Source organism: Anastrepha ludens, chromosome 6, assembly GCF_028408465.1.
Source record: "Anastrepha ludens isolate Willacy chromosome 6, idAnaLude1.1, whole genome shotgun sequence".
Taxonomy (NCBI): Eukaryota; Metazoa; Arthropoda; class Insecta; order Diptera; family Tephritidae; genus Anastrepha; species Anastrepha ludens.
The window spans coordinates 12,132,097-12,144,078 of record NC_071502.1 but is presented as its reverse complement, the minus strand read 5'-3'; positions in this window follow the sequence as shown (position 1 = coordinate 12,144,078).

Sequence of the window (11,982 nt, the reverse complement as noted above, 5' to 3'; positions counted from 1 at the left end):
TTGTGCAAGAATAAAGGAAAATAATTCAGTAGGTGACCCAAGATCAGACCGCTAACCAGCTCTCCGCGAATTTAAATGAATCTAATCTAATCTAATTGGCTGACGTCAGCGGGTTCATGAGAGCGGTTTATTTACGAAAAAACTGAGATTGTGTTGGTGATATACGTAAAAAAATCAATGGAGTTCTCCTTCGTGTTGCCTCTTTGCCTTTGAATAACAGCTGATTGGACGCGTCTCTGAATATGTGTGAAATGATTGTGCAAATTTCGGCTGGCGATAAGACTGTGTTAGTGATATACGAAAAAAAATCAAAACAATTTTCGCTCAGATCGCTGCGCTGCTATTTGAACGTAACGACTGATTGGACGAGTGTGTGAATGCGTGTGCAACGATCGTGCACAATTCCCCAGAGCTTCCCTCGAAATTTTCTTTGCCACCATCGTTAAAGAGCCAAAGCTATCATCCTTGTGTAAATAAATTAGCAGGCAGAATTCGGCTGGCGCGATCTCGGGACGTGTCTGGTAATTTATCATCTACTCTAAAAAATCATAACTCATGCGATAGAGATCACTACAAAGCAATAATAACATCTCTTAGCGAAAATTGTTAAACTCATATATAGATACAATTTTTTTGGCGGTGAGGTTGGGTTAAAAATGCCTTCGCACCATATAGTAACCGTCGCTCCTACGTGTGTGGTGATTCCTCCACTTCTCTCGGATTGTTCCCTCCACCCCGGGACTGCTTCCGCATTGCTTCGAGGAAGAGGGCCAAGATGGCGCCCTAAGAAGGACACTTACTTACTCACCCTTTTGAGAAACCATTTCACGCTTTGTTTTTGGATAATATCCTAATAATATCCACAAAATATGCGACGGCATTCTATTTTCCTTCGTCTATCATCATTTTCCAGATAATTTCTTCAGGTGTCAATAGCTCGTTGCAGACCTGTTCTCCCTATGCTCCACCTCCCGCTTTTAAAGAAGGTGTGCTCTGCATCATCATACTCAGTATCTCCATATATGCAGTTTCGATAGCTCACTTTTCTCATTCGCCACAAATACTTGCGAAAGGACCCATGGCCGGACAAAAACTGTGTGAGGTAATAGTTAACCTCACCGTGCTTTCTTTCTACCCACGTTTTTAGACCGGGTATTAGACTCGCTATCCATCTACCGTACCGTTCAGAACTCCATCTTGCCTGTCAAAGTGTGAGCGTTTGGATTCTAATATCGGAGAAGCGTGATTCTGGGATTCCTGTGATTTTTGCCTCCCATCTCCATTTGCGCTCTTGGCAAGAAGATCTATAGGGATGGTTCCGCTAATAACTAAAACCGCTGCTTCAGATACTGTTCTGTATGAAGAGGCCATTCTAAGAAAGCAGGTGCGTTGCACAGATTACAGAGTTTTCCGCCGGCATTGCATTCTTAGCAAATCTGTCCATATTTGGCATCCGTATAAAGAATCGAGTTCGTTGTTTTCATTTAAAGTTTTCGCTTGTTGTACGTGAGACAACTGATATATTAGATGGAAGTTGCAAGATGAGAGTTCTGTGAAAACAATGCGAATGTCTTTGTAGATGATCAAAATGGGACCAAAATTCAATTATGTCAGACAGTCGCGCTACTTTAAAGTCCAGGATCACACAAGTCAATATCGATTCCTATCAATTTGAGTATCCATCATAACATACATGCCCTGGCGCTCGTATGTTGTGTATGAAGACAACCAGACGGCTTACGATATTACGAAGCGTGGGGTCTTAAAACGTTTGTCTGGCGCAAAGCTTTTCTGCGGAACATCACTGGGTTGTACTTCAGAACTTTAAAGAGATGTGAAGAATATTATTAAAACTCAGTTTTCCACTTTTAATTAATTTTTGATTAAAAATAAAACTAAGTTTTCGAAGTCTCTATTTTCGCCCTCAAATATTAGTAATTTTTTGCGTTCTAATTTCGAAAAAAATTAGAAATAAAAAACTCTTCGGAACGGCCTTAATGTCATTAACGTTTTGCATTTACTTTCCACAGACTTTCACGTTATTTCCACCACTACTCAAAGTGCAATCAGGTTAAAGGAGATTGGCCGTTGGAGACAATTTTTCAGGGGCCATGGTAGCGTTTTTGGGCAGTTAACACCGCATTTCTCTGAACTTCGGACGGATCTATTTATCCGCAAACTGAAGTTTGGGAGTCGTGCTAGGGCAATCTTTCCAAATAGGCAGGATTGGATCGAGGGGAAATCCTGCATCGAAGCTTGCACCTCTGTCTTCACTGTCGGTTTCAAGATGGAATCAGGAATATGCTCGGAGCAGAGGTTTTCTTTAAATAAGCCAATTTATCTGTTTCCTTTAAACTGCCGAACACTGTTAGTGTTTTTCAAACAGAAGACTGTGCGATCCTGCAGGCATGCAAAATGCTTAGGGAATGCGAGAGCGAAGGAGGTATTACGATTTTTTCCGCTAGTCAAGCCGTGTTCAAGGCTCTCTCCATGGTGCAGATCCAAACTTGGGTCTGCAGCTAATATTTCTCTAATCAGGATTCTAGGACATAGGAGCAAAGAGGGAAATGAAATTGGTGATTAACTTGCCAGGAAGTGGTCGACTGAATTGGTTTCCGAATTTTTCCAAGCGGTCATGGGCATCTCCCTGACTGTTTTTAAAGGGAAAATACACAACTTAGGAAGGCGCAGAAAAGAAGGAGCTCCATTTATTCAAATGCTATTTCAAAAACCCTTTGGTCTCAGTACAATATGCGGTCAATTTAAAGAGTTCTGGAAACCCCACGCCATTCAATTTCTACACTCGTAGGTGTGCTAACCGGTCATTGGACGATCAGCTCAAACACGGTAAAGCTAGGTTTACCATTTAACCCTCATTGCAGAAGCTGTGGGGTCCTTTTAGAGAAGGAGATTGTTGCGCACTTTCTGTGTAAATATACGGGTTTGGCAGCTAGACGGTTAAGGTTATTGGGTGCTCGTTTCTTCGACAGTCTGGGGCAGTGCGCCAACCTAAATCCCACCAATCTTCTTCATTGCATCAACAGCTCTGGCTGGCAGTGGATATCTGCCCATTGGAGGTCTCATAATGGTATTAAAACGCCGTTTTAGTGCTACTTGGGGAGTGTCACAGTGGTACTTCAGTCATTTCACCTACCTACGGTAAAGCTCAGAAATGTATTATCATTGATCGCAAAGTTTACCACCTAAATATATTAATGAAACATGAATTTTTTGACAAATCTTAAGCTGGTAAAATTTTACAATTTTTTTAAAAGACTGCAGTTGAACAAACCCGGCAGAAATTTGTACTTAAATGCTTCCACCGTGATTCTCTGTTAAGAGCGTCAAACTTTCCTTCCATCTAAGCGTCCCAGTAGTCAATTAAGTATTCTAGGAAAACCATTACCGTCAAATGCATTGCAATCAAAATGAAAGATGTGCATAATAAAGTAGTCAAAATAGATAGCAAAGCTTTAAAAATGACGGAGCACAAAGTTTTCCATCAACTTAAAGTGAAAGAGATTACAAACTTTGCTTGTCTCGGCGCAAACTTTAATGCGCAGTCATGGAAAAGTTCAACAAACCTTAAACAGCATGCGAAAGTCATTAAGAAATGCATTCAACGCTAACAAAAAATAAAGTAAATGAGAACAGGAGCTCTAATGGCAGCGACAAAGCTGAAGAGGGAGCAAGCACTTCGTGCAATGCATTGCTCAACGGCTCATTGCTTTGTTTGCGACTTTATTTCGCGTGAATTTTCTGACAAAAAGATAAGAGTTTTGCACTGGAAGCATTCGGCAGCGTTGCCAAGATCTGCACAAATGTTATCAGCAACACTGATATAAAATTTAATGGATTGAAGAAACATTCTTGTTATGTGTATATATTTGGGTTCTACTCGCACTGCAACCCAACCTACAATATTAGAATGCGTTTGTTGAGCAGCAGTGAAATGCATATCCAAATTTTGTTTCTCCCACTTAAGTAAGCAGCAATTAGTGCCGCTGCTTCCGCCGGTAATTGCGTTGTTTGTTTTTGTTAGAGAGCAAAAACGATTAACATAGCAAATGCGTTAGCATTTTTACTAACTTTTAATAACTAACACATAAATTCAGTGTTCCTTGTGTTTCCATAATTTTAATTCAAAATTAAAGATTTAAAATTAAAAATTAAAAATTTAAAGTTTAAAATTAAAAAAAAAGTTAAAAACTACAAATCAGAATTGACAAATTAGAAACTGAAAATTAAAAAGTACAACTTACAAATTTCAAATCATAAATTACAAATTAAAAGTGAAAGGTTAAAGATTAAAAATTAGAAATTGTAAATTAGATATTAAAAATTGAAAAGAAGAAGAAGAATAGAAGTTAAAAATTACAAATCAGAAATGAAAAATTAGAAAATTAAAAATTAAAAGTTAAAAATTAAAAATTTTAAATTAGAAATACAAATTACAAATTAAAAATTGAAAAGAAGAAGAAGAAAAGAAGTTAAAAATATCAAATCAGAAATGAAATATGAAAAAAATCAGAAATGAAATATTAAAAATTAAAAATTACAAATTGAAAATTAGAAATTGAAAATTAGAAATTAATTATTAAAAATTAGAAATTAATTATTAAAACTGACAAATTAAAAATTATAAATTAGAAATTCCAAATTAAATATTACAAATTAAAATTTAATAATTCAACTTTACAAAGTAAAAATTAGAAAATTTTTATTTTTATTTTATTTTATAAAGGTTTACATAACAATAAAATTATTATACAAACTGAATGTAGTGCAGCGCTAGCATCGGAGGCTTTCGGCTGGAATTAGAAAATTAAAAATTAAAAACTCATGACGCGAAGTTGAAAATTTAAAATTCCACATTCAAGCTTGAAAATTCGAATTTTTATCTTCAAACCTTCAAGTTCAAAATTCAAAACTCAAAATTCAAAATAAAAATTAAAAGTAAAAAATTCAAAATTTTACATTTAAAGTTCGAAAATTCTAAATTTTATAATAAAAATTCAAGTTTCACAATTCAGAACTCAAAGTTCAAGATTAAAAATGTTATATTCAAAGTTTCAAAATTCAAAATTTCAAATTAAAAATTCAAAGTTCAAAATTTTATCTTCAAAATTTTGTATTCAAATTCTAAAACTTCGAATTTTATATCAAAAATTCAAGTTTCAAAATTCGGTATTTAGAGTTCAAGGTTCAAACTTTTTTATTAAAAGATCAAAAATTCCGAATTCAAAATTCAGATTCAAAAAACAAAATTTCAAATTCGAAATTTATAAGATTTATCTTCAAAATTTTAAATTTAAAATTCAAAACTCAAAACTCAAATTAAAAGACAAAGTAAGAAATTCAAAATTTTACATTCAAAATTTTATAATTCTAAATTTTAGGTATATTAAAAATTCAAGTTTCAAAATTCGGAATTCAGAATTCAGAGTTTAAGATCAAAATGTTTACTTTAAAACTCGAAACTCAAAATTCAAAATAAAAATTTAAAGTAAATAATTCAAAATTTTACATTTAAAGTTCGAAAATTCTAAATTTTATAATAAAAATTCAAGTTTCATAATTCAGAAGTCAAAGCTCAAGATTAAAAGTTTTATACTCAAAGTTTCAAAATTCAAAATTTTATTTTCAAAATTTCAAATTTTAAAAACTTCAAAGTTCAAAATTTTATCTCCAAAATTTTGTATTCAAATTCTAAAATTCTGAACTTTATATTAAAAATTCAATTTTCGCAATTCAGAACTTAAAGTTCAAGACTAAAAATGTCAAAGTTTCAAAATTCAAAATTTCAAATTAAAAATTGAAAGTTCAAAATTTTCCATTCAAATTCAAAAATTCGGTATTTTATATTAAAAGTTCAAGTTTCAAATTTTTATAATAAAAGATCAAAAATTCCGAATTCCAAATTCAGATTCAAAGTAGGTATAAAATTTCGAATTCGAAATTCAAAGTTTTATCTTCAAAATATGAAATTCAAAATGCAAAACTCGAAACTCAAAATTAAAATAAAACATTTAAAGTAAAATATTCAAAATTTTACATTCAAAATTCAATAATTCTAAATTTTATATTAAAAATTCAGGATTGAAAATTTGATATTAAATGTTTAAAAATTCAAAGTTCCAAACTTAGATTCGAAATACAAAATTGAAAATTCGTTACAAAATTAGGGGAAACGTAATTTTCTTTAGAAAATTTCAACCACGCCGAACTTAATCAAAGTTTTCTGCTCTGTTGACTACCACCGTTAGCGTAACATTTCTGCTACAGCTATACGGAAAATAGGTGTGTTTATTAACATGCATTTATTTATGTGAGAGATTTAGGCGCAGTGAACAAGCAAAAAGAAATACGACCGTCAAGTTCAATAATCGTTAATGCAGTAATTAGAATGAAACTGCTGCTGATTTTTAGGCTCCATAGTGATTGAATCGTAATCCACAGAAATAGCACTCAAATTTCCTGTGTACAGAACCTGTTGCCCACTCAGAATCTGCAAAACAGGATGCATTTTCCGCGCTCGATTTGTGGTTTATAACAGCCATCGGATTTGCCTTCAAATATCTAAGCACGCGCTTTGCTGCTTGAAAGTGTTCGCTAGGTGAGGCTGTGAAATTATAACAGCTTCGAAGCGCTATAAGCAATGTCTGGCATCGATATAGTTGCTAAGTACAAAAGTACAATTGTTCACAAAAAGTAGGGCAAGTAAAAGACGAATCGTTGAAAATCTGAAAACAGGCGCGTACGTGTCGACAACAATCACTCCGTATCGCTGGGAACAACTTTGCAACGCCACCATCCACGACATATACTTGTCTACAGAACCATCTGCGTCATATTTTCTAGTAAACACTCATTTGCTTCCAATAACATTTTCGTTTGCTAGTTGGTCTACAAGCGTTCATGCGTTGCTTTTCTTCAAAGAGTCGTATTCCGTCTTCACAGAATTTTTCCATTGTGCACTATCAACCGCATTCATTGCCGCGGAGACCGATGAAGGATTTTCAGAAGCCACATTTAAAGGCCTCGGTGTATACCTTACGAAACCTGCCAACTTTACCTTTACGGAAGCAGGATCAAGGCTTGGTGGACGTCCATAAATTTGGAATTTGCTGAGCACAAAACTGATGTGGCAGTAGGATGGCATTAGAATCTCTGAATATAAATATTAGGACTGACCATATCAGTACAACACCCACAGTTAAATAGCAAGGAGTAATCATTGATAATATTGTAGAATAAGCTGTGAAGAAGACATTGACTGGGCAGCCGTGTCTGTCACGAACACTACTATGGTCCTAGCCATAGCCAATTAAACCTATAGTCAGGGCCCTAGAGAGCATATCCGGGCCCCGGGGGAAAATTGCAAATGCGGGCCCTTTCCAATTATGTCTAATTCATATAATTCGAAATACTCTCGAGTCCGGGCCCCTCTGAGAACTTCGGGCCCGGGGTAAAAACTCCCCGATCCCCCCCTCTCTCGTCGGGCCTGCCTATAGTACTCGTAGTAGAAGTAGTAGTAAAAACATAAACCTATACAGCTCGGTCATTTTGTGCGCCACACCGGTTTCGGCTGACACATTGAACATAAATACCTACGCAAGAGAACTGATAACCGTCTATGGGCTAAGAGATTGGCGGACGCTTCCTTCCTCATTGCACGACTAAGCCCGGTAGAAATTTTGCCAAAAGAAATGCAGAGATTAAATACACGGCTGAACACGTTGGTGGAGTCAGATGTTAAGATAATAGCAGCAGATGAAAAACGTCGTTCGGTAGCCCACTGACAAGACCGAACAGATTACCGAAGAGTAGAGGGACGCACGAGTTGCGAAGTGGTTAGGAAAGAATCATGGAGAAATAATCTACCACCAACTAATCTCGGGATATTTTCAAAATACATCCACAGATTTGGCTAGAATAGTTCCCCTAACAACCCAGTCTGAGAGTCACGGAGAGGGAAGAAAATACGGACCACGTCTTGTTCCGATTCTCACGCTATATGCGCGAAACGGTTAAAATCTGAAACAGAGGAAATGTTGTAGAAGTGATGTGGAAAACAGCTGATGACTTCAAAGGAATCTGCGCACAGGTAAAGCTAATAATGATTTAAGGCCCGCGGAGCTGCGTAGAAATCAACAGTAATCAGCAGCCTTTGAGCTAACCACTCCCGTGAGGTAATACTTTTTTGGCAGTTCCACGTGGAGAGTGGTTGATGGTGGAGAGGTGTTTAGATCGCAGTTGTAGCTGATAGGTTACAAATCGTGCGTATAGCTATGCGGGTGTAGCAGTATTTAGGAGAGTTTGCGCTTCACGGGTATACTCCTGGCAAAAACAAAACCATCTCTAAAATGTCTTTTGTTGCTACATTTGCATACCGTGGAAATGGTTTCTTTGTGATCTTGCAAAACGCACAGGTTTCAGACTAAAAACTCAGCAGATTTATTAATAACCAAACCGCGAGCCATATTCGTTTTTATTAACACGTCCAAAACTGCTGCGACCACATGACCAAATATCTGATGCCATTTAAACAGGCAAAAATGTTTTGCGAATAATGTGTAATAGAGCATAAGAAACTCATATCATTACACATATGGGACCAAGCCCTGTTATTCAAGATCCACATGTTTTCATTTCTCTTGTCAATCGCCCACAATAAACTCAGAGCGGCTGCTGATTGATTCCCAGAATTGCACTTCGATTTCATATGCCAGCATTTATCGGACTTAATGTCATTCAGATCTCGCTTGGATTACTTGCGGTCGCTGCTGCTGCCATTCTTTGTATCACTGCTCTTGCTTTGACTACCTGCTGCTGGACTTTGAGCTTTCTTCGAATACATTTTCGCCATAAACACTTTTTTGTTATCATATTGCCCATTTTGTGGCTGCTTCTCTTCCAGAATTTTAATTTTCAAGCTATGCAGTTTCGGCAATTCGTCTCTTCGTTGAATTGTGACGACGAAACTTGCCAGCTCCTCTGACAAACTACACAACAGCAAAAAGCTTAACAAGTCGTCCGTGGTACAGGTACATCGATTTCATTTAAGCTGTCATGGATTCAAGAATTTTCATTAAGCTGTACTGAGAATTTTTCAGACATGGCGAACTTCAATTTTACGAATGAAAATATTACTTTTCCGTGCTAGTCGGTCGGTGCACGTTCCACTCTGCCTTTGCTGTTTTGCATTTATCTGGACGAAGAAGTTCTGTTGAGTTTACGCATAAATTTATCATAGTCAACGCTTTTCGGTGGATGATTTCCCATTTCAGCTTGTCAATTGCCGTCGCATCAGACGGGCGCTGCTCTTGGAGAACGTGCCAAAAATCGTGCGTCCTTCATATGGATTATCCTACTGGCCTAGTTCTCGCTATCGAGTTTATTAATTTGGATACGATACACTCATTGCAATGCGTTTTACGAAAAATATTTTTTTTTCGATTTTTATTTTTATTTATTTTTATTTTTTCATTTCATCTTAAATTTCAACTGTCGCTGGGCTCGTATCCTATGTGAGAAACTGACGCGCAATGAACAAACAAAAATAAACTCGCCCGTCAAGTGCAATAGGCATTAATGCTGTAAGAAGCGTATCAAAATGTGATACTAGTGAATGAAATGGATACAAATCAAATGAAAAAGCATGAGGGTTGCGCTTAAAGGTATTCCAAAAGTGAATCACCTACACCCACTTCAAGCTTCCACATATCCTTTACAAAAAAATAATTTGATTGAGATATCTAAAATTTACTTGAATTATTTCATGCAGGGGCTGCCGAACGGGCAGAAATACGAATTTATGTACTAGGTTGTTCAATAAGTTTTGCGGTTCGATAAGAGAGGGTGTGGCTACTAGCCTGAAACGTATGTTAAGTTTCACTTCAATCTGTCAAGTCATTCTTTGTTTAAAAGGCATTTAGTATCGACGTGTCACAATATTTTCTACAATGGAAATAATCAAGTATCGTGCAGTGAATGAATTTTTATTTTTGGAAGATTTAAAAGCGAATGAAATTTATGAACGAATGTTCAAAGTATATAAGAACTCTTCACCATGAGTTAATATAGTAGAAATATGGTTTAATGAATTTAAAGGTGGTCGTACAAGCCTTGAAAATGAGCCACGTCAAGAACATTCAGAACAGCAAGAAAATCAGAAATTGTAAAAAATACAGGAAATCGTATTGGAAAATCGTCGAGTGACTGAAAGAGGTTTGGTAGAAACCCAATTTTCGTGTTTTTAAACCATTTTAGTTTCTTTCGTTTTATGCCATTTTATTTAATTTTTTTTATTCATCTTTTAATTACAATAAATACAATGAATAATCTTCAAAACAATGCTTAAGATTTGAATCACTGCTGAGGCCTAACAGCGCGCAAGAGGGAGTGTCCCGTTGTCCTGTTGGCTACCAGTTACAAGCCTACCTGGCCAAGGATGATAGATACCAGGTTTGCTTGTTAGGTATGGTCCAAAAAAAGTTTTGAGGAGAACTTTGCATTCTACGTCATTCGTTTTGTGTTTCACAAAATTTAGCTTTAGCTTAGTGCTAAGTCGGCATATCTGTCAAATTCGCTCACAGCCGAAAAACGGTCTGCTAGGTAGTACACCTCGAAAAATCTTTTCACCATGCTACCTGGCGTGAGTGGTGAGTATTCCACATTAAGCTAAACACATTGCTAAGTATTGTAGTAATTTGACTGAAGTATGGGGTTTCAGAAAGTAGGGTGCTGCATTCGCTAACAATGGAACAAATTCTCATTCGATTGCGATTTTCTGAACAACATTTAGCGTACTCGTATTTTCGAAAGGATAAAGTGGATTTTGCGCATTGATTCATCACTATGGAGGAGACGTGGGTCTATCACCATGATCCCAAATCAAAACAGGAGACTAAAGAATGGTGTGAACGTGGTTTCGCGGCTCCGAAACGACTTCGTGTCCTGAAATCAGCCAAGAAGGTGTTATCATCAATTTTTTTGTTGTTGGTTGGTGGACTACTTGCAAACGAGTAAAACAATAAATTCTGAATACTATTGTAACTTTTTAGACCAGCTGAAAGAAAAAATTTGTAAAAAAAACCCAGTTGGCAAAAGAAAAAAGTTATTTTCCATCATTAAATTGTCACAAGAGCAGTTTTACAATGGCTAAAATCCATGAATTAAAGTATAAATTGTTGGAGCATTCACCGTATTTACCCGATTTAGTTCCTAGCGACTTCCATCTGTTTCCAAACCTGAAGAAATTCATGCAGTGGAAGCATTTTTCGTCAAATGATGAGGTCATAACAGCTGTGGAAGAGTATTTTGCCGCCCTATAACTTCAGAGATAGAGTTCATAGATTGGAATCTAGTTGGGAGAAGTATATTGATGTTCAGACAGGCTCTTTATATATGTATATAAGGGGTGGTTAAGTTTCAAGGGCCGGTGTTGATTTTGAATAAAATACAATTCTTTTAATTTTGATAATACTGGTATGGCTCAATTACGTGTAGCATAAAATATCGGCCAAATAGCCGCCGCAGTCTCGGCGGCACACCTCCAAAGACCACCAATTGCAAATAGTTCCTTATCTAATCGGGTGGTTAAGTTTTAAGGGCCGGTGTTGATTTTAAATAAAGTAGAATATTTTTAAGGTTTCTTATCATTTCTCTTCATTGTGATAATATTGGTATAGTTCAATTACGTACGGAATAAAATATTGGTCAAATCGCCGCCGCAGCCTCGGCGTCACACCTCCATCCGATGGTCCAAATTTTCGATGAGGCTACGCATAATTGAGGTTCTATGCCGTTAATGTGCTGAATTATCTCATCCTTTAGCTCTTGAATTGTTGCTGGCTTATCGGCGTACACCTTTTTTTTCAAATAACCCCAACGAAAGAAGTCCAACGGGGTCGTTGACGTTTAGGCGTGGTTCACATTCAACATCAGCCCTTGAAATTTAACCACCCTTTATAATAGGCG